The sequence below is a fragment of the Schistocerca nitens genome, chromosome 3, assembly GCF_023898315.1.
Source record: "Schistocerca nitens isolate TAMUIC-IGC-003100 chromosome 3, iqSchNite1.1, whole genome shotgun sequence".
In the NCBI taxonomy this organism is placed as follows: Eukaryota; Metazoa; Arthropoda; class Insecta; order Orthoptera; family Acrididae; genus Schistocerca; species Schistocerca nitens.
In genome coordinates, this window is record NC_064616.1 from 715,604,394 (window position 1) to 715,624,771 (window position 20,378).

Below are 20,378 nucleotides of genomic sequence, written 5' to 3' on the forward strand. Positions count from 1 at the left end.
ATAGACTGTCTTTTGTCAGTGACTGTTTTGTTTTTATTTCACAGGACTTATTCTTTTATTTCCTGGTGGTGGCGTCAGGAAGAGAATCCAAACAACCATCTGTCCCTAACATTGCCAAAACCCTTATAACAATGCCAACCCTATAGAGAAACGGGAAAATGGCAAAGAACAAGACGAAGAAAAAGATTCCTCCGTACCCTGTTCCCCTCGAATCTAAACCCAACCAACTTCTCAGATATGTAGATAGTGAAAACCGTCTTTAGAGAAATTTATATTTATAGGGAGCTCTCAATGCAAATGATTTGTCATTGACTGTTTCCGGCTTTTGTGGTGACATACTGCGTCTCCCATGATAAGAATAAGTGAAACTTTATTCTACATATGGTTATTAACGCCTGTGTAGTTATGGATGAGTAAATGTGGAGATTGTTCCCAAAAGGTACAAATCCAACTGGACAGATTTTTGAGCAGAACAGAAAAATTCCCTACAGCTACAATTGTTCTCGTAAGAAAACCATAATTGATATACACTTTGTCTGGAACTCACTCAAATATTTTTTAGAAACATTTAAGGTATTCTTCATTATTAGTGTACAGTTAATACGAATTTAATTTTGGGTTTGGTACTTTCTGTCATAAAAATTATTTTAAAAGTGTACAAATTATACTTCATGACTAAATAACCCTCTTCTTGCAAAATAAATTCCATATCTTACGTGTGGTTATTTCTGCAGGCAAGTATTTTCTTAGTGGTGATTCCCCCAGTGATGCTCTCTGCATTTAAAAATTGTTATGTGAGCTATAATTTCAGCCTGTAGTTTCTTCATATCTTCATAAAGCTTTGCACCACCTCTTTTCCCAGAAACTGCTACTCCACTATTCATCAGCTGCATGCTCAACCTTCCTTCTCCCAGCATTAAAAATACTGAGGAATGTAAATCTACCAACAGGGATCTTCCCCTGAAGAGCAGCTTGTATCTTGTAGCTTATAGTTTTCTTTTTACTTGGAAATTTTTCGTTACTTCGTACGCATAGTACTTTTCAAAAGTTATCATTATATTTAGATGTGATTTGAGGTCTTGCACTTGCAGGAGCATTATGTTTTTCGTGTTTCAAAACACTCAACTTTCACATATTTACAGATATTTTACATTTCCTTGGCTTTTCTGTAGATTCAGGGACACTGACATTTTCATCGAATGTATCAGAGTTCATTTTAAGAATTCACCATAAACAAAACTGGAAATACAAGAATATTACATGAAATAACGCAATAACAAACTGAAATTGACTGACTGCGTTGGTGACGTCACATGACTCAGATCATTGCAAGAGGATTTGTTACTTCTTGCTATGAAAGTTCAAAGGGATTTGGTATGTCTTGGTGTAAAATGCTGGATTTGACTGCCTCTGTATAAGATATTTGGTACTTTTTGCAAGAAAATATTTACTTGTTAGATGCAGCAACCTATTAGCAGGAGTTGCCAGCTCTAAGTCATTTTTTGAAGTTTTTGGATTTGGTACCTTCTGGAAACAAGCTCCATATATGGAATTAAAAGAAGGATGAAACCTGCCGGAGATGTTACTCGCTTCTTAGGGCGCTGGAGGGAGGATTTAATTTAGCAAGATGTATAAGATGCAACTGTGAGCTGCCACGTCCCATATCCTTGCTGGCCTAACTTCGTACAATATGAACAAATTCCTTATCACTAAGACTCCAACCGATTAGTGGTCTTCGCCGCAGAGGTGACTGTCGAATTTTCCCTTACTAAGAAGTGTCCTGAGCAGGAGATAAGGCAAAATCTAGCTACATTCGAAGAAAGGATAGTAATCTATTTTGTGATTATTGGCACTGAAACACAGTCTTCTAAGAAGCTCTGTCTGAGGACAAAACTTCACTTGTCAAGCAGTATTGTTGTTTCCATGGTTGTCTTTAGAATCTCGTACAAGTGATACAGAGTGACACGTTATTTTCTTCGACAATCAAAGATTTCCTCAAATTCATAGGACAATAAGTCTGAGAAGTAGAATGTCATTGCGACTAGTGGAAAAGTCTATGAAGTCATTGTCGGCAATCAGATACCGAAATATATGAACGGCGTACAGTGTGATCCTAAATTATTTATATACTGCAACAATAAGTGCTTATCTACTAACCGTGACGAGATGTCAAGAATGAAACAATGTGTACATCTGAAAAGCGTTTGATTAGTTTTTCATAGTCGGCCCTCCCTAAAAACTGTGCTACTTTCACTAAATTCTTCCTTAACTTTCAGCTCATAGCCTAATAAATCAGGATAAAGGCATCACTTATGATTTGCTTGGGTTAAGAACTTCTTTACGTTCTCTATGTGAATCTTAATACTATTACAGTGTCAGTGAGGTATCGAAGTTACTATTGGTATAACCAAGATGAATGTGGAAAGCAAGAGGGACCAAGGAATTTCTGTAAAATAAACTTTCATTTATGTTATGTAAACACCAACACTAAAGACTACACCATTTTTACGACAGATAAGATTCAGCTACGGATATTTCTTGCCAAAATTTCCAATACACGATGGCTAGTGTGTGTTTAAGCATAGAAACTGTAAGTGTGCGTCCTAATAATATGTCTTTCCGAATCGTTTATTCCAGCTGAATCGTGGAGGGTACCTGCGAGAAGAGATGAAAACATGTAACGATGTTCTCTTTTATGTGACGTACTTCATATTTCATAGTGGGGACGATGAAATTCCAAAAACACGATGAGCTGATACGGTAAGTAGATTCTCTAAGTACAGTTCATTCTAAGCAGTTACTGCTCCTATTACCACCGAATCTTGAAAGTCAAAAATTAAGTGAACAGAAGTAGTGAAAGTCTGAGGCAAGGGAGTTAAAAATTAAGACTGATGATGCTGAATACTACTCACATTTAGAATTTTTACAAAATTTTGTACAGATCAGTCTAGAATCGAGGTCACTAGCTGTTTGCGGAGGCTGCTCTATACATAATGTATGGGATGTTTACCGTTGCCCAACCTCAAACACATCTCGCCGTGCAATCGGCATTCACGGACAATTAACGATGTAGGTGCAGCCGCGTGGGTAGCCTGACTTCGAATAACTAGTATTCCCAAGCGACCGTAAAGGCACACCCAAGGAAGTGTGCGTCTTATTAGTGAAACATCCACTCCTGACTCAGAAGTAGTATTCTTGTCAATTTTGAGTATTAGAACGAAGTGGCTTTCCGTGAACATGAAATAAAAACAGTTTACACGAGTGAAACATTTGTAATGGTTACTGGTTGTTTTATTTTTTTTACTTCTCTTATGACTGTACCCCGTAATCGCCCACAAACTCCTTCTTATGACTATCCTCTGGTAGACAGGAAAGTCATTAGTCACCAACGAAACTTGCAAAACGTATTGACGGGAGACAATGTCATCGTCTGTTCAGCTAATGATGGATGTTTGTAGAGTTACTGTGACTGCTAGATAGTTCGAAACGGAGAGTGGAATGAACCTCGTTTAATATGATGATTATGTAATACTGAATAAAAGAAATTACGACCACATTGTCTCGGGGATTTTACCTTCAGATATGTTCCGAACACAGCATTTTGGTGAAAGTAATTTCTTACTTTTTCCTCTCCGTCTCCTCTTCTTCTTTGCAGTAAACACATATTTTTAACATTCCAGCGTGCTCTGTGAGTACCGAGAAAGCTCCAATGAAGTGCATTACTTTCCTGAACCTCTTCGGATTGTGTGGTAGTTTTCTTGGCTAGTTTCTAGAGCAGATTGGCAATAGCCACAGAATAAACAATATCAGAGGCCTCACTCTGTATTCTGTAAACACAAAGATATTTGTTACAGAAAATTCCTGAAAGATCAACATTGTATGTCAAACGATGACTCTTATATTCTACGGGCGCTACTACGAGTTCAGTCTCATGGTCCACTAGGTGTCCTTACTGCTGGTACCTCTCACCTCCACCTCCACTGTCCACTACGGTTCTCGTACGTATCTTGTTGATTCAGTTTCTCCAACACGTACAAGACCAGTTAAAGAGTATATGAATTGATTGAGTATGGCAAAAATTGTCACGAAACACCTTTATAGTAACCACAGTCATGAAATGGTCTCTATAGAAGATCCGGAGATAAAAGATGTCGATAGAAACACCTGAAACATATTGGGAACCTCTGGTTGTTTAAACAGTCCTTTACTGATAACCGTGTTCCATGATGTCATGTACGAGGGCGTGTAGAAAAGTAAAGCCTCCGAACTTAAATAAAACAAACGTTACTAACATTCTACATCCTTATTCTTCATGTCTACATAGTTATTTCTCAACATAGTCACCCTGACAACGATCACATTTCTCCTAACGAGAGACGAGTTTGTTGGTACCGTTACTGTAGAATGTTTGAATTTGCTGGAGCCACAACCTCACCTCTGTTTGGACGGGTTCATCACTATGAAAGTGAAGTCGTCGACGATGACAGTGAACCCAACGAATCGGTTTGTTGCAGATGTTGCAGCGCTCGTGTGTGACCAGGCATTGTCATGCTAAAGGAGAGGGTGCTCCATGTGTGGACGAACTCTTCGAATTCGAAACTCGATTACAGTACAGTGCTTCTCACGCACCGACATAGTTACGTTACAAACCGCTATGTCATACACTACGGTTCTGAGCCCTCTAGCAACAGAGGGCTGCAAATACGAGTAAGTAGACATGAAGAATAAGGATATAGAATGTTAATAACGCTTGTGTTATTTAAAAAAGATTTAAGAGTTTTCACATAAAAAATTCGGAGGCATTACTTTTCAGCACGCGTCGTGGTTTGCGTTACGCTCGAATTAGACTGACAGCTCGAAACGACTACGTATCGTACGTGACAGCTACACGTTTCCAGTGTTATACACCCAATGAGCGATATTGTGCCCAGAAGAGGCATTAAAATCAACCCATCGACAGTGGACGAGCAGTTTACTACAAATGTGTTATTGCGTTCCGCTGGGGTATGTTGTGGACAGGATTCGACTTAAAAAAAAAGGCTACTAATGGACAAAATTGTGTACTTAACGATTTTTTTCAGTTTGTGGGGTGTCTCCTACGACTTAGGACAGACTCTTTGCCGGCCGGAGTGTCCGAGCGGTTCTAGGTGCTACAGTCTGGAACCGCGCCGGTTCGAATCCTGCCTCGGGCATGGATGTGTGTGTTGTCCTTAAGTTCGTTAGGTTTAAGTAGTTCTAAGTTCTAGGGGACTGATGACCTCAGCAGTTAAGTCCCATAGTGCTCAGAACCATTTGAACCATCTATACTCTTTCCTTTCATTTTTCAAATCATTTCTGCATGTCGTTTTCCGTTAAGGTGTAACGGAACTTTTCCTTTAGGGAGATGAAAAGCACGTTTTAGTTGTTTGCTGGTCCAACGCCACTGATTTTGATTAGTCTTGGCACAGCACAAGGACACAATCAGTATTAATAAGGTCGTGTACTAAACCTATACAACAAATAATTCCTTAGTAATGAGGGCTGTCTCATTTATTTTGTACGATCATATTACTTGTGGTAGCTACGAGCGCAACTTCAAATTTTTGATATGTCGGTAGTCAATGTGATTCGGAGAGCGCTTTAGACAACGCTTGCTAGATATCCCCAGTCAGGACCACGAAGCAACCATGGTATACTGTTGAAATATTCATGGAGGGTCGCAATTCTTTTTGTGCACTACACTCGATTAACTCGTACACAGACTGCTGAAGAAAGCTGAATTTTCGAAGAATATCAGAGACCGAAGTTTCTAACTATTTCTTCGCCAATATCTGGGTAGAATATCACATCCAAGAAGCTTAATCTGTCTTCATTAAATATGAGTATTGAGACATAGCTGTGTATTTGCAGACTTCTGATCGCTGGACATGATTATGATGTTATTTCAGAGGGACTACACATATCTGTGTACAGCCTGTGTGGTTAACGTGGGGAAAAGACGTACCTGGTGACGAACTTCAGTTTTGGAAACTTTTATGATCTAAATTTTTGTTTTTGGGGGGTTTATTTTTGGCTGTATCGTCTTAGAATTGTCTCATTTACGGTATTTTTTAAAATCATTATCCAAGTTTGAGGCTAAAAAGTTCATTTGTTACATTATAGTCATTTCCATCATCTCACCCCAAAGTGGATGTACGATGACGAACAAGGTTGGGTAAGATAAAGAACTAAGCCAACGATCTACTGCAAATTAAATTATGCTAATTTTTCAGCTATTCTAAATTTTTGTGACTAAGGAAACAGGGCACAAGTAAGTGGTCAGTTGGAAGGATTAAAAACTTGAATAATGTACCACTAATATTCACAGCTAGAAAACAGCTATGAACCGAATGCAACACTCGTGTTATAAAATCCTATACTCAAAAAACTCTTGATACACAATCAAAAATCGAGTCGAAATCTATTTTCATGGACGGCGGTGGGTTTGAATTTCATCCCAGACGATACATGTGGAAGGGGCACTTGACTGCATGTAAAACATTTGATCCGAAGTACAGTTTTCTTTTGTTCACTCTAAACAGTGCATGGTATCTATCATTAATGTTTTTCGGTCTATACTGTATCAGGGTATCTAGGTCAATGAAAGATGAATCTTCTGGCTAGACAAAGTTGAGTTGCAGCTTCGACGTCTTCTTTTAACGTGAACCAACAGTTTCTGAAACTTTATTTTGGTGCCTTGAGCAATTCTCAACTTTCACTGTTTGCATTTCTCCGCTTTTTCGTTTTGCTTATTTGAGTTAACTGAGATACTGAGAACTTATTTGACTGGAAAGCCATCGAGGGGTATCAAACATAATTTCTTCTTGTGTCACCTACTTGTTTTCGTCTTGCGCAGTCGAAAGTTTCCGAGGACTAGAAGTCATTCATGTTTCAGGTGAAGGATCATCAGAAACTGCTCGTAAAAGCAGACTAGGAGGTGGCTCGTTTGTATTAGAATCAACAGCATAATGATATGTACAGAATTGTGCATGTGCCTGATACTTCAAGTACAATGTAATAAAAATGCCAAAAACTAACGTTTAAAAATCTGAGAAGATTATTAATTGGCCCAGCAAGATTAGGAATTTGTGAAAAATGTTAACTGTCGACGTCTTACTCTCCGCCTAACCAACATTCTTATCAGACATCTTTATTTTTAGTTCAAACAGTGACTCAGAGGGTCAGCCTATCAGAATACGAAATTTATACATCTCTTGACGAGTTTCCGCCAGTAGTCCAAATGGAAAAAATTAAAGAAACTTGCTTCACAAATGCTGTCGCCTACCGAGTGCTACCAAAAACATACATGTAGTTAGCTCCTAAACACATTTTCGCTTGTCGCGAAGTGTACGAGTGGTAAGATTAAATGTTTGGGCTTGACACACGTGACCTTTCGCTAGATTATGGAAGCACAAGACTTTCGGCGAGCATTTTCTTCGTGGATTATCGAATATGTCATCTAATCCTCTTCGTCATCCCACCCTACCTCCCCCTACCGTTACGAGACAATATTTATTTATAATATATAGGGCAAATGTACTAAATAATGCGCAGTCCCAAAGAGAGCGCAGCTTGTGTTCCTGATAGTTGACTCAACTGGCCAGCTCGCCAGTGATCTAATTTTGTTCAGACTGGTATCAGAAACACCTCGTAGAAGTTGTCTGAAGAAATCCTGTGTTTCCGAAGTGAAACAGGTAATAATCACTTTTCAGCTTTCTTGATGTAGTTCTGGTACTGTGTTGCATACGCTATACACAGAATACACGAGCAATAGCCTTTAATTCTTGATTGTATTTTGAAAGGCTGGCCTGCAAACTGATACTGCATGTTTTGTAAATGTGACGTATGCTGCCATCTGTTGACTTCGCTTGGAATCATTATTTCTGTACGAAGGAGCGCGCATGCAACGTCCCCAACGAGTGTGTACGTTCTCTTTAAGTTTGGTTCACTGTCTAATATATACAGTCGCGACACTCACTGCTGTGAAAGCTGTTACCATTTGACAGTTCAAGTGACACTAGCGCCCCTAGCGGCCAGAAAGCTCGCCTTCCTCTGATGGCAGATGCGACATAAAAGTAATGTTTATTTTTAATTCGTTTTGTACGTAATTTACAAAATAGTTAGTGGATTTTTGCGTCACAAGTGTAAGGGGAACAGCGAGAGACATAAATGATCGTGGAATATAAGCAAACAGAGCACGAACTGTTGAATGAAGTGAGGTAAGCTGCAACATATTCTTGAAGAAATAATTAAGAAGTAGCATACAATCGCACTTATTCCACTGAAAGTAAGAGAATACACACTGTATATCCCACATATGAAGTATATAGATGCCCTTCCTTGTGTAAAAATGAAGCGACACATCACTTTACATTACGTTCTGCTTTGCAGGAAGCCTGCTTCCATCTTATTCTTTGTGGTATCAGGTTATCTCAATAAAAAGCATGACTGTTTTAAGACTTTATTATATCCCATTGATAAATTTAACGAAAATAAAATTAAATGAATGAGTCAGTCCTAACACTTTAGCAACCCAAATGAGCCAGCTTCATCACTTTTTTATTTCTTCTCTTGCTCCTATAGACTAAGTCTTGATTCCGGAATTTAATAATGTAAAAGAGCCTCACTTCCACAAACAGTCTTATTAACAGCAGCTTGGTTTCAGCATAGCACCCAGGTGGGAAATTGGGGATGCCCATCAACATGTTCACAAAGAAAGCACCACAATTACTTATGTGAGCACATTCATTAAAAGTAGAAGTCATATTATACTCGCAATGAGTTAAAAATTCTTTGACATCTTTTGTACAAATAAATAGGCTTCCAAAGTTGCCTTCATAACTTTTAAAATGACAATAACCTTTGCGATTTGCATCTAAGTCTTTTCTGTCATCTACAAGTACTGTCCTACATTTATAACAGTCATGAATTGTAAGCAGTTTCTTTAATACATAACCAAACACGTATCTCATGCTGTTTGCCTCTCCGAGCTCTGTTTGGACATCCACATTTGGTAGTCTGATCACTGAACTCGTGTCACTGATGTCAAAAAACAGTGGTGAAACAAGTAATTTGGGCGCTATTGTCTGACCCCAGTTGATCCCCTCACAATTGGAGGTAGCTACACTGTGTGTGTTCACTAATTTGTTTAAAGCACAATTATTGAATGCAGCACAAAACTGTCGTGGTGATGGGTTGCTACAAAAACCACTTTTATGCCTTATCACTGAGAAAACGTTTTCCAGTGGATCTTGATTAATTTTGCGTGTTAATAAATATAACTTGGTTCCATCCAAAACATCATCAACAAACATGTTCAAAGCGCTTATGTTACCCAGAAGTCCTTTAACACACTTAATCCCAGATGAAAAATCTTTCCCACCAACATCTACAAATTTCCATGACTGTATCCATGGCTTTAGTGTCTTTAATATTTCCAAATGACTTGAGGCACTTGTAATGCAGTTACTTAAGGATACAGGCCCTTTAACACTATATGCATGAAATATGTCAAAAATATCGTTTACTTTTTGGCAAAAATCTGCAGTAGCAGTAGCAGATGATGATATGGTGCCACAAGTAACAAGTGTCTCAATGCCTGCTGCTACTGCATGACTCAACACATGAACTGCAGTGCTCACCTTCATTTATGAAAATGCTGGCAGTTGGACAGCTCTTTTAGTGAGCTTGGGGGCCAACTTGTACTTCCTTTCACAATCACTTGAGTACAACTGACAAATGTCCTTCCATGAAGCAGTGCCAATCCATCCTTCATCTGTTGTGTGGATAATGTTATACCTGAATAAATTATTACATATGCTTTTTATCAGGGGTGGGGTGTCATAAAAAAGTAGATCTTACTCCCTTCGTGTACTAAGCATGGATTAACTGGTGTGATACCCAGTCTGTGCCTCTACTACACAAAATTCGAGCCTTGGTCAGTCACACATGTTTTTACAACCAAACCAATCTCTGTGAGTTTTTTGACAACTTCAAAAAATATGCGCGTCAGAAGGGTGGCTCCTACTGGTCCTTTGGAGAAATAATATACTAATGGCTGTTTAAAATTTGAGAAGATGCCGTTAATCATTATAACTAATGCAGTATTGGCAACCAAATGGTTCAAATGGCTCTGAGCACTATGGGACTCAACTGCTGAGGTCATTAGTCCCCTAGAACTTAGAACTAGTTAAACCTAACTAATCTAAGGACATCACAAACATCCATGCCCGAGGCAGGATTCGAACCTGCGACCGTAGCGGTCTTGCGGTTCCAGACTGCAGCGCCTTTAACCGCATGGCCACTTCGGCCGGCTATTGGCAACCACAGATGTACATATGAAACCCATGTCCTCAAATCCAACACCACGATCCCTAGAGCTGTCGTATATCAAATTTTCCATTAGTGACATCTCATCCATAGACAAATTAACAATTATATCAGTTTCTGGTAACTGCTGCACTCTCTGCTTTAAAAGATGAAATATGTTATTATTTATCCCACAATTTAATTGTATATCTTCCACATACCTATGTAAGGTACGTACTGATGGAAGGCTAAAACAGTGTGATAATAATCTGTATACCTGAGTACTATAATACAACAAATTAAGTGCAAATAATTTAGTTTCATCTTTCCATCTCGCACCACGTTTTCCATTCAATGGTATACTGATTTGGCTTATCAATAAATCGAGAGCACCTTTTTTCAAGTACTTGGAGCCAATACTTTTTAAAACGAGCTTGTCCTTTTGTTCGTGTGTCCTGTGACGTCGTGGTTGCAGTTTATATTTACGATGGGAACTTTCCTTGTCACGTAGTAATTTTGTACGAAGTCTAATGCTTTGCACGTTTTTACATTTCACGCGATTTTCCAACACGCTAATAATTTCGCGTAATCTAAGCATTTCATCTTCAAAAGATGTCTGTGTTGCAGATTCCGTTGTTAGTGATTTTATATATGTCTCTCGTGTAGGAACACTTGTGGTAGCTGTTTCTTCTGTGTCAGGAGGCAGTTTTATTGTTTTTGCAGTAACACTTTCACTTTTGTATGGCAATTTTCTCATCATCGTCACTATTTGTGGCTTATTCGGCACGTCAAATAACGTAGGAACTGCATTCCATACCAATGTCTTCTTTTCCACGCTCATGAACTGGTTTGACTCGAAATGTAACGCACAAAACTTCACGTTATTGTGCAAATAAAGGACATATTTTTGCAGCAGGTCCTGTCTTGTACTATTTATTAACCATTTATTGTTCCTAAAAAAGGAAACAAATTCAGTAATTCAATACAGTTTAGAAAAAAGTCGTAAATAAAGAGCGCTCTAAAGTGACGTTTCATACCTCTCAGGGTCCTTAGGAAACCTGAAGAATGACAAATGTGGTATCTTCTTCCTATTATTACTGCAATTGATTGCGCTTCATACGCTACCTTTCGTAAAAACAATGTTAAACAGGAATATAAACGATTCTGTTTACATTTACTGAATACGGTATTCAGCAGCGTAGCTTCTCCACCGCTTGGGGCGCTGTTGTCGCGGTATATAACAAAAATCAGCGAGTGTCGCGACTGTATATATTAGACTGTGGTTGGTTGGTTGATTTGGGGAGGGTACCAAACAGAGAGGTCATCGGATAAGGGAAGGACGGGGGAGGAAGTCGGCCGTACAGTTTCAAAGAAACCATCCCGTCATTTGCATGAAGCAGTTTAGGGAAATCACGGAAAACCTAAATCAGGGTAGCCGGACGCGGTTTTGAACCGTCGTCCTTGCAAATGCGAGTCCAGTGTGCTAACCTCTGCGTCACCTCGCTCGTTCTCTCTTTAGGGCACAACTGCAAATTTGCGTTGTGGAGTCCAAAGGATAGGTTTTGTTTCTGAATGACTTCAAATTAAGTAAGACAATTGGACAGGAAGCTCATCTAAACTGATGAGCTTCTCAACGAAGCCAAACAATGAACTGAAAATGGAGACAGCAAACAAAAGTTGCCGCTGCACTTGGTACGTAGTAGTCTGCTTTAAGGAAAACACTGAAAGCTGTGAGTAGAGAACATAAATTTTAGCATTTCCAGATGACTGAATCCAGTGCATTGAGTGCGGGAGATGGTGGTACGAACAGTGCCCTTCGTTTGAGGGTGATATTGCGGTCATTTGTGACATTTGATAAATGCGTACTCTCTGGGCATGTTTTACGTACTCTTAGACGTAGGTGAACGAAAGAGTGCGCGTTTCGCGGTTTTTTTTTTTTTGTGAAGAGTTCAATGAAAGTATTACCTCTCTGCTGTTGTAGTTTTCAGAGCACGTAGATTTTGTATTAATAAATATAAACCTAAGATGATTTTGTTTTCCTATTGATAATAACCCAGATATTTACGGTTATTCCTTAACTGGGCACTCTTAGGTATGGTTCCCCTACTCTTTATCGTAAGAATACAAATGAGAATTGCCTAGAGCAACCAAACCCCTATTAAAGAACCATTACCGTCTGGGAAATGCTGTTACATCGTGAGAGAAATAGTAGTTCGACGGAACCAGGTAATGACATTCATGCAAGTCTGGAAATGAGAACAGAAAAGGCCAGAAGTGGAATCTGGTATGATATTGCACAGATCATATATGACAAATGGTACAGACTGTGCACTTAAATCTGACTTAGAAAAGATGCGCAGAGATTCAAGGCTGGTTTTCAACTGCAGTCGGCCTGTTATTAGTTCTATCAGGCAAGCGGGCTGTGACGCGGGACGTCTGAACTAGAAAGTCGGCCCTAGTCACCGTCGCGCTAATTTTACGCTGTATGGTAAAGACGCCATTTGGATGAGGGGTGGATCGTTGCAACTTTCATCTTCATGTCTTGGCTGTAATCTCGGGCAACTCAAGAGCGAACTGGAGGGAATGGTAGATTCTCTCGGGTGCAGAAATGGTGCATAACGATCCCCTTTGGTGTTATTTCACATTAATAGGCTTAGTAGGCTACCTACTAGCATAGTGTTTTACCTTCCTCTTCTCTCTCTCTCTCTCTCTCTCTCTCTCTCTACATGAACAACAGCAAGCACCCACGCCAGCAGTTACACTTAAATCACTATACTTCGCGATGGAAATTAGTAACTGCACATAAAAAAAAGAAGTTCCAACTACACGGCTGGATAGAACGTTTGGGAAATACCAGTCAACTACTCTATTTGGGTTTACTAACTTCACAGTAAGTATTCCATAAAGTTTTTTTTGTTCATGCCGTCTTTTACAGCAACGTGCACGTAAACAGTGTCCTGTGTAGAATCAGGTACACTAGGTTCACGTTAAAGTAACAACAGGAGGAGCGCAAAACAGTATTAAGGTCACATGTACGTGAATATCATGTTAGATCAGCAACCATACAGTACATGAATACAACATACATTCTTCCACAGTTACTTGAATTATAATTTAATTAATACTTGGCTGGTTTCAACACCGCATGACTATTTTCGAATGGAACCTGTACAAAAGTCAGTAGATCTAAGTTTCCAGGACAATGAAAACTTAAAACACAAAAATTTAGCGGCCGTCCTCGAGAGGAGACTAATTTTGTAGTAGGTGGATATTTCAATGTATTGTGTATCTGCAAGTGTCATAGGACCATCGACGAAAATATTCTCATTTTTATTTACCGTAAAATGTCACTGGGCGATCGTAGAACAGATGGAGGATATATGTGTGGGACTATTAGTTATTTTAAAGCTTTCGAGTGATTGGTAGCCCATTGCTAATCGAGTTGGTGTGAGCTTCACGGGAACATGTCTCATCTTGTTGCGTTACAAACACCTTCAAAACATTATGACGCTGTTCTCTAAAAACCAGTCCTTTCTCTTTATCACCATTTCGTGTCCTATGCACCTTCAAGGATCGCAACTCGGGCGAGTCAACTTCCCTTCATCATCCACTTTTACCGAAAATTCCTGCTTCCTTATCTCCCATAAAATTTCATCAGAACACACTCAGAAGATGCATAACCAATTTCTACTGTTCCTGCAGTTAGGATTACCTCAGGCTACTGGTTCTACCCATTGATTTTCTTCAATTTCCTTGGATCTTACAGCAATCCCTTCTGTGAGTGTATTGCTGGCTTTAAGGAAAGTTACATTTAAGTCATTCAAAAATGGTTCAAATGGCTCTCAGCACTATGGGACTTAACATCTATGGTCATCAGTCACCTAGAACTTAGAACTACTTAAACCTAACTAACCTAAGGACAGCACACAACACCCAGTCATCACGAGGCAGAGAATTTAAGTCATTAATCACAAGTCGTAGTGAAATGTATTTTTACTCTTTAGCGGAATATACCCTGCGATAAACGTTTGTGAAAAGTTAAAACTTTCTACCCGACAGGGCTTCTAACCCAATCCGCGTCATTAACGGGCAATGTACTATCAGTTGTGACATCTGAGCACCAAATCAATGCCTTACTTTTCTACTGTGTGAGGAAAAATCAGTAGCAAACTAAACCTTCGAGTTAATCTATGAGAAGCACCCGAACAGAGCAAATGACAGCAGACTGGTCGTAAAGACAAGTATCTGGGCTGGAGAACTTAGCTTTTCATAAAAGTTCAGCATATGCGATATTTTTTAAAAACTGCTTCGTCGTTACTCAGTCTGACGAACACCTATTCTGCAACTATTTTTTTTTTGTTTTGCACAAAATACAGGCGCATTATTATTTTCTAGACAGAAATTACTTTAAGCTTACCGTGCCTTTCTGCCAGTTTGTCATAAATTCCTCCGCCATTGCTCTCACTTTCAAACGATTGTCCAAATGTTCTGTCGTCTCAATACCACGGACTCAGACTCTGAAGCAGGGACGCCCTGTAATAGCTTTTGTATCTTGGATGGACCATTGTGCCTTTGAGCACCGTTTATTCTCTGGCGGCCTTCTGCCGTGAACTGTTGCGACCTACCGCCTCGATTACTATGCGCGTCTGCATCACTCATCTTTGTTCCTCTACCACCTCAAGGTATCAGACAGTCGGCATGAACTCTTCCTTCATTTCAGTCCCAATCTGAGCGCTATATAGACCGAGGTGAAGATGACTTCTTTACGCATACATAGGAAAAGAAATCCACTACTGTATAGCTACATTATTGATGACAAACCGCTGGAAACAGTATCTGCCGTAAAATATCTAGGGAGTAACTATCCAGAGCGATTTTAAGTGGAATTACCACATTAAACAAATAGTGGGGAAAGCAGATGCCAGACTCAGATTTATAGGAGGAAACTTAAGGAAATGTAACTCATCCTCGAAGAAAATGGCTCATAAGGCGCTTGTTCGACCGATTCTTCAGCATTGTTCATCTATGTGTGATACCTACCAGATAAGACTGATAGAAGAGATAGAAAAGATCCAACGAAAAGTGGCACATTTCGTCACGGGATCATTTAGTTGGCACGAGAGCGTTTCTGAGATGCTCAACAAACTTCATTGTCAGACGCTACAAGAGTTACAAGAGATTTGCTATTAAAATTTCAAGAGAGCACTTTCCAGGAAGAGTTGGACAACATGTTACTTCCCCCACACACGTCTCGCGTAATGGCCATGAAAAGAAAATTCAAGAAATTAGAGCCAATACAGAGGCTTATCGACAGTCATTCTTCCCACGCGCTCTTCGCGAGTGGAATAGGGTTGGAGGGCTCAATTAGTGGTACAAAAAATACCCTCCGCCACACCCCATTGTGTGCCTTGCGGAGCATGATGTAGATGTATTCAAATTCCCTTATCTTCTCGTCCAAGTATCTCGTGACGATCACTGAGTTTGAGGCACATGCAATCTTCAACTCTCTCAAAGTTTGGATTCTACCCCAGGATTATCTGCAACCTCATCGCGGTCTGTGCCTCGACGCCTAGTTTGCAATCACGAACACTCACGAATTTTATATTAGATTCAGCGGTTCGAGAACCTCGTCACTTTTTCATAAGCAAGGCCTTGCTATACGACCAGGACCTTACAAAGTTCTTACTACAGCATATTGACAATAGGTTACTATTTACTGCCCAATATAGTCAAGGTTGTTTCAGTAGTTTTCACAGTATGTAAGGATGACGTCTTTCTTACAAGTTATATAACTTAACAGAACAGGGTAGGTGGAAAATGGGGAGAGATTAATAACGCTTTCCTTTATCTGTTCTGGCAGATCGCAGAAAGGGCGAGGAAGCAAAATTCGTTTCGTCTTTCAGTAGCAGTTTTGCGTAGCACTTTTGATGATGTGTGTGATGTCCTTAGGTTAGTTAGGTTTAAGTAGTTCTACGTTCTAGAGGACTGATGACCTCAGATGTTAAGTCCCATAGTGCTCAGAGCCATCTGAACCATTCTGAGCTTAACAGGCACGTATATACTGATGTTATGCCTCGAAAATCGCCCTTTACTTTAGAACTACCACTTTTCCTCCAAATCGGCTAACCCTACCACACACTTGCATAAATATTGTGCAGAAGATACTGGTATGTTGAAAGTCTTTTTTGTGACACAAACTTTTTATTCTGTATAGTAGGTAGTCGCAGTCTTTCGCTGTAATGTGCTGTCGATCTGTGTTGCTCAAAAAGTTCCGAGACTGGATTACCAAAAAAATAGAGAAACGTTAATATTCAAATGGCTCTGAGCACTATGGGACTTAACTACTGAGGTCATCAGTCCCCTATTATTTAGAACTACTTAAACCTAACTAACCTAAGGACTTCACACACATCCATGCCCGAGGCAGGATTCGAACCTGCGACTGTAGCGGTCGCGCGGTTCCAGACTGTAGCGCCTAGAACCGCTCGGCCACCCCGGCCGGCAAACGTTAATATGATGGTATTAATGCTACAGGCGTTGCACATAGTCTTCTCCCACTTGAGTGCAACGCACAGAAAGGTTACAAAAACATTCGAAACCATCAGCAACGTCCGTCCGTCTGGTATGTTGGTCAACACTTGCGTCACTTCAGCTTGAAAGTCGGCTATGTCATCAAAGCGTTGGTCCATCAAGTTGCGGTAGCCGTCAGCGTGTCTTTTTTTTCCCCTGGAGTCAAGGTGTGCGGAACAAACGTTTCACTCACTTTTTTCTTCTTGACGACATTGTGGAGAACGTCTTGAACACTTTATTTAGAGATGTTGCTCCAGTGCAATTTGCGATACAACAACGTTGACACACTACGGTCGCACGTTCACTACTTAACACACAACCGACTGGTCGGGTGAGTGGAAATCTATCGTTCACAGTTGTTAGTTCAAGCTGCAACCGTAATTACTACGCTAACGGTGCTTGTATCGGAGGAATAAAATCAGTCTCGGAACTTTTTGGACGGACGGCGAGTACTATCGCAAAACTTTGATTTTCTTCATTTTTATTCTTGATTCTATTGATATTCTGCGAATTATATGGTGATTTGTGCCATCACGGAATAACTTTGGCTTACGGGCTCCTACGGAAACAGACGAAAATACATAAATTTGTGTTGTAGACTTCTTTTGAAAACTAATTTTTTTGCCAACATCGCTGTGTTAACACAGTTACTGGATTACCAGTTCCAACAGCATGTAATTCCATCCTCAGAGCCATAAAACCGGGCAGTGGTAGTTACATCATACAACTCTCACCACACATGAGGCTCATAAAATATGCATAAAAGGTCGAGGCTTTACCATGACATGCCAGGTGTTCTATCATAAAGTATGTACACCATGTGATCAAAAGTATCCGGACACCCACAAAAACATACGTTTTCCATATAAGGTGTATTGTGCTGCCACCTAATGCCAGGTACTCAATATCAGCGACCTCAGTAGTCATGAAACATCGTGGAGAATGGGGCGCTACGCGGACCTCACGGACTTCTAACGTGGTCTGGTGATTGGGTGTCACTTGTATCATACATCTGTACGCGACATTTCCACACTCCTAAACATCCATAGGTCCACTGTTTCTGATGTGATAGTGAAGTGGAAACGTGAATGGACACGTACAGCACAAAAGCGTACAGGCCGACCTCGTCTGTTGACTGACAGAGGCCGCCGACAGTTGAAGAGGTTCAAAATGGTTCAAATGGCTCTGAGCACTATGGGACTTAACATCTGTGGTCATCAGTCCCCTAGAACTTAGAACTACTTAAACCTAACTAACCTAAGGACATCACACACATCCATGCCCGAGACAGGATTCGAACCTGCGACCGTAGCGGTCACGCGGTTCCAGACTGAAACGCCTAGAACCGCACGGCCACACCGGCCGGCAGTTGAAGAGGGTCGTAATGTGTAATAGGGAGACATCTATTCAGACCATCACACAGGAATTACAAACTGCATCAGTATCCCCTGCAAGTACTATGATAGTTAGGCAGGAGGTAAGAAAACTTGGATTTCATGGTCGAATGGCTGCTCATAAGCCACACATCACGCCGGTAAATGCCAAATGACGCCTCGCTTGGTGTAAGGAGCGTAAACATTGGACGATTGAACAGTGGAAAAACGTTGTATGGAGTGACGAAGCACAGTACACAATGTGGCGATCCGATAGCAGGGCGAATGCCCAGTGAACGTCATCTGCCAGCGTGTGTGGTGCCAACAATAAAATTCGGAGGCGGTGGTGTTATGGTGTGGTCGTGTTTTTCATGGAGGAGACTTGCACCCCTTGTTGTTTTGCGTGGCACTATCACAGCACCTTCTTGCTTCCCACTGTTGAAGAGCAATTCGGGGATGGCGATTGCACCTTTCAACGCGATCGAGCACCTGTTCGTAATGCAAGGCCTGTGACCAAGTGATTACACGACAATAACATCCCTGTAATGGATTGTCCTGCACAGAGCCCTGACCTGAATCCTATAGAACACCTTTGGGATGTTCTGGAACGCCGACTTCGTGCCAGACCTCACCGACCGACATCGATACCTCTCCTCAGTGCCGCACTTCGTGAAGAATGGGCTGCCATTCCCCAAGAAACCTTCTAGCACCTGACTGAACGTATGCCTGCGTGAGTGGAAGCCGTCATCAAGGGTAAGGGTGGGCCAACTCCATATTGAATTCCAGCATTACCGATGGAGGGTGCCACGAACTTTAAGTCATTTTCAGTCAGGTGTCCGGATACTTTTGATCACATAGTGCTATCTTATGAAAAGTATCTGGACGCTTGTAAGTGGACATTAATGTAGAGACTGTCCACCCTTCACCTTTATGTCAACTTCAGCTCTACTGGAGACACTTTAAATGAGGTATCTGAGTGTCAACCCATCCTTCCTCAAAGCCGTAACCAGAGAAAGTAGTAATGTTGTACGCTGTGGTCTGGATCGAAGTCGACGTTCTAACTCATCCCAAGGGTGTTTCGTAGGGTTCACGTCAGGACTTTGGGCAGGCAAGTCAGTTTCAGGACTGTTACTGTTCACAAACTGTTGCCCCACAGATGTTGCTTTATGGCAGGGTGCATTTCATGCCTAAGCTATCGTCACCTCCGAACTGTTTCTCCACTGCACAGCACACAACGTTGTGAAATGTGTGCATATTTCCCGAATTTAGCGTTTCGTTAAGCGCAATAAGGGGACCTCACCCTAACGAAAAGCAACCACATACGGTAACACCATCTACTCGTACTTCACTGTTGGCACTACACATGATGGCAGGTAACGTTCGCCAGGCATTCACCAAACCCAAACAGTTATATGGGATATAGCATGAGTGATCACTCCAAATCGCTTGTTTCTAGTCATCCACTGTCTACCCCAAGCGATCCTAAGCATTGATTAAAGAAATGTGTGACTTGTGAGAAGCTGCTCGACTACTGTGCCCCTCGACTACTGTGCCCCTCGACTACTGTGCCCCATCTTTTTTAACTCCCTACGCAGTCACTATGCCAGGTCGACTGCTGGTAGCACTTTTAAACTCACGAGTAATTTCTTACACTGATTTCATGTAATTTTTTTACAACCAACCTCCGCTATGCTCCATGGTCCATGTCCGTAAGTACATGAGGCCTACCTTGTCTTGGTTTAGCTGTAATCGTTCCTTCGCGTTTCCACTCCACAATCACGTCACCTACAGTCGGCTTGAACAGCTACAGAATGCTCCCGATGGATTTGTTACTCAGTTGACATCGATTGACTAGTTCACGTTCGAAGTCACTGAGCTCTCTTGACCAACCCATTCTACTGTTGCTGCTTCTCTGAAAAAACAACACTCCTCCTCCTTTTATACCTGCGCGTCCCATCTAGTAGTAAGTTCCGTAATGCATAGGGGTGTCCGGACGCTTTTGATCAGATAATGTATCTCACTCCACGATATCGTTCTGCGAATGTTGCTGGTCGAGAGCGTTCAGGGTTCGAGGATATGCGTGACATGGATTTTTAGTAATGTACTTAC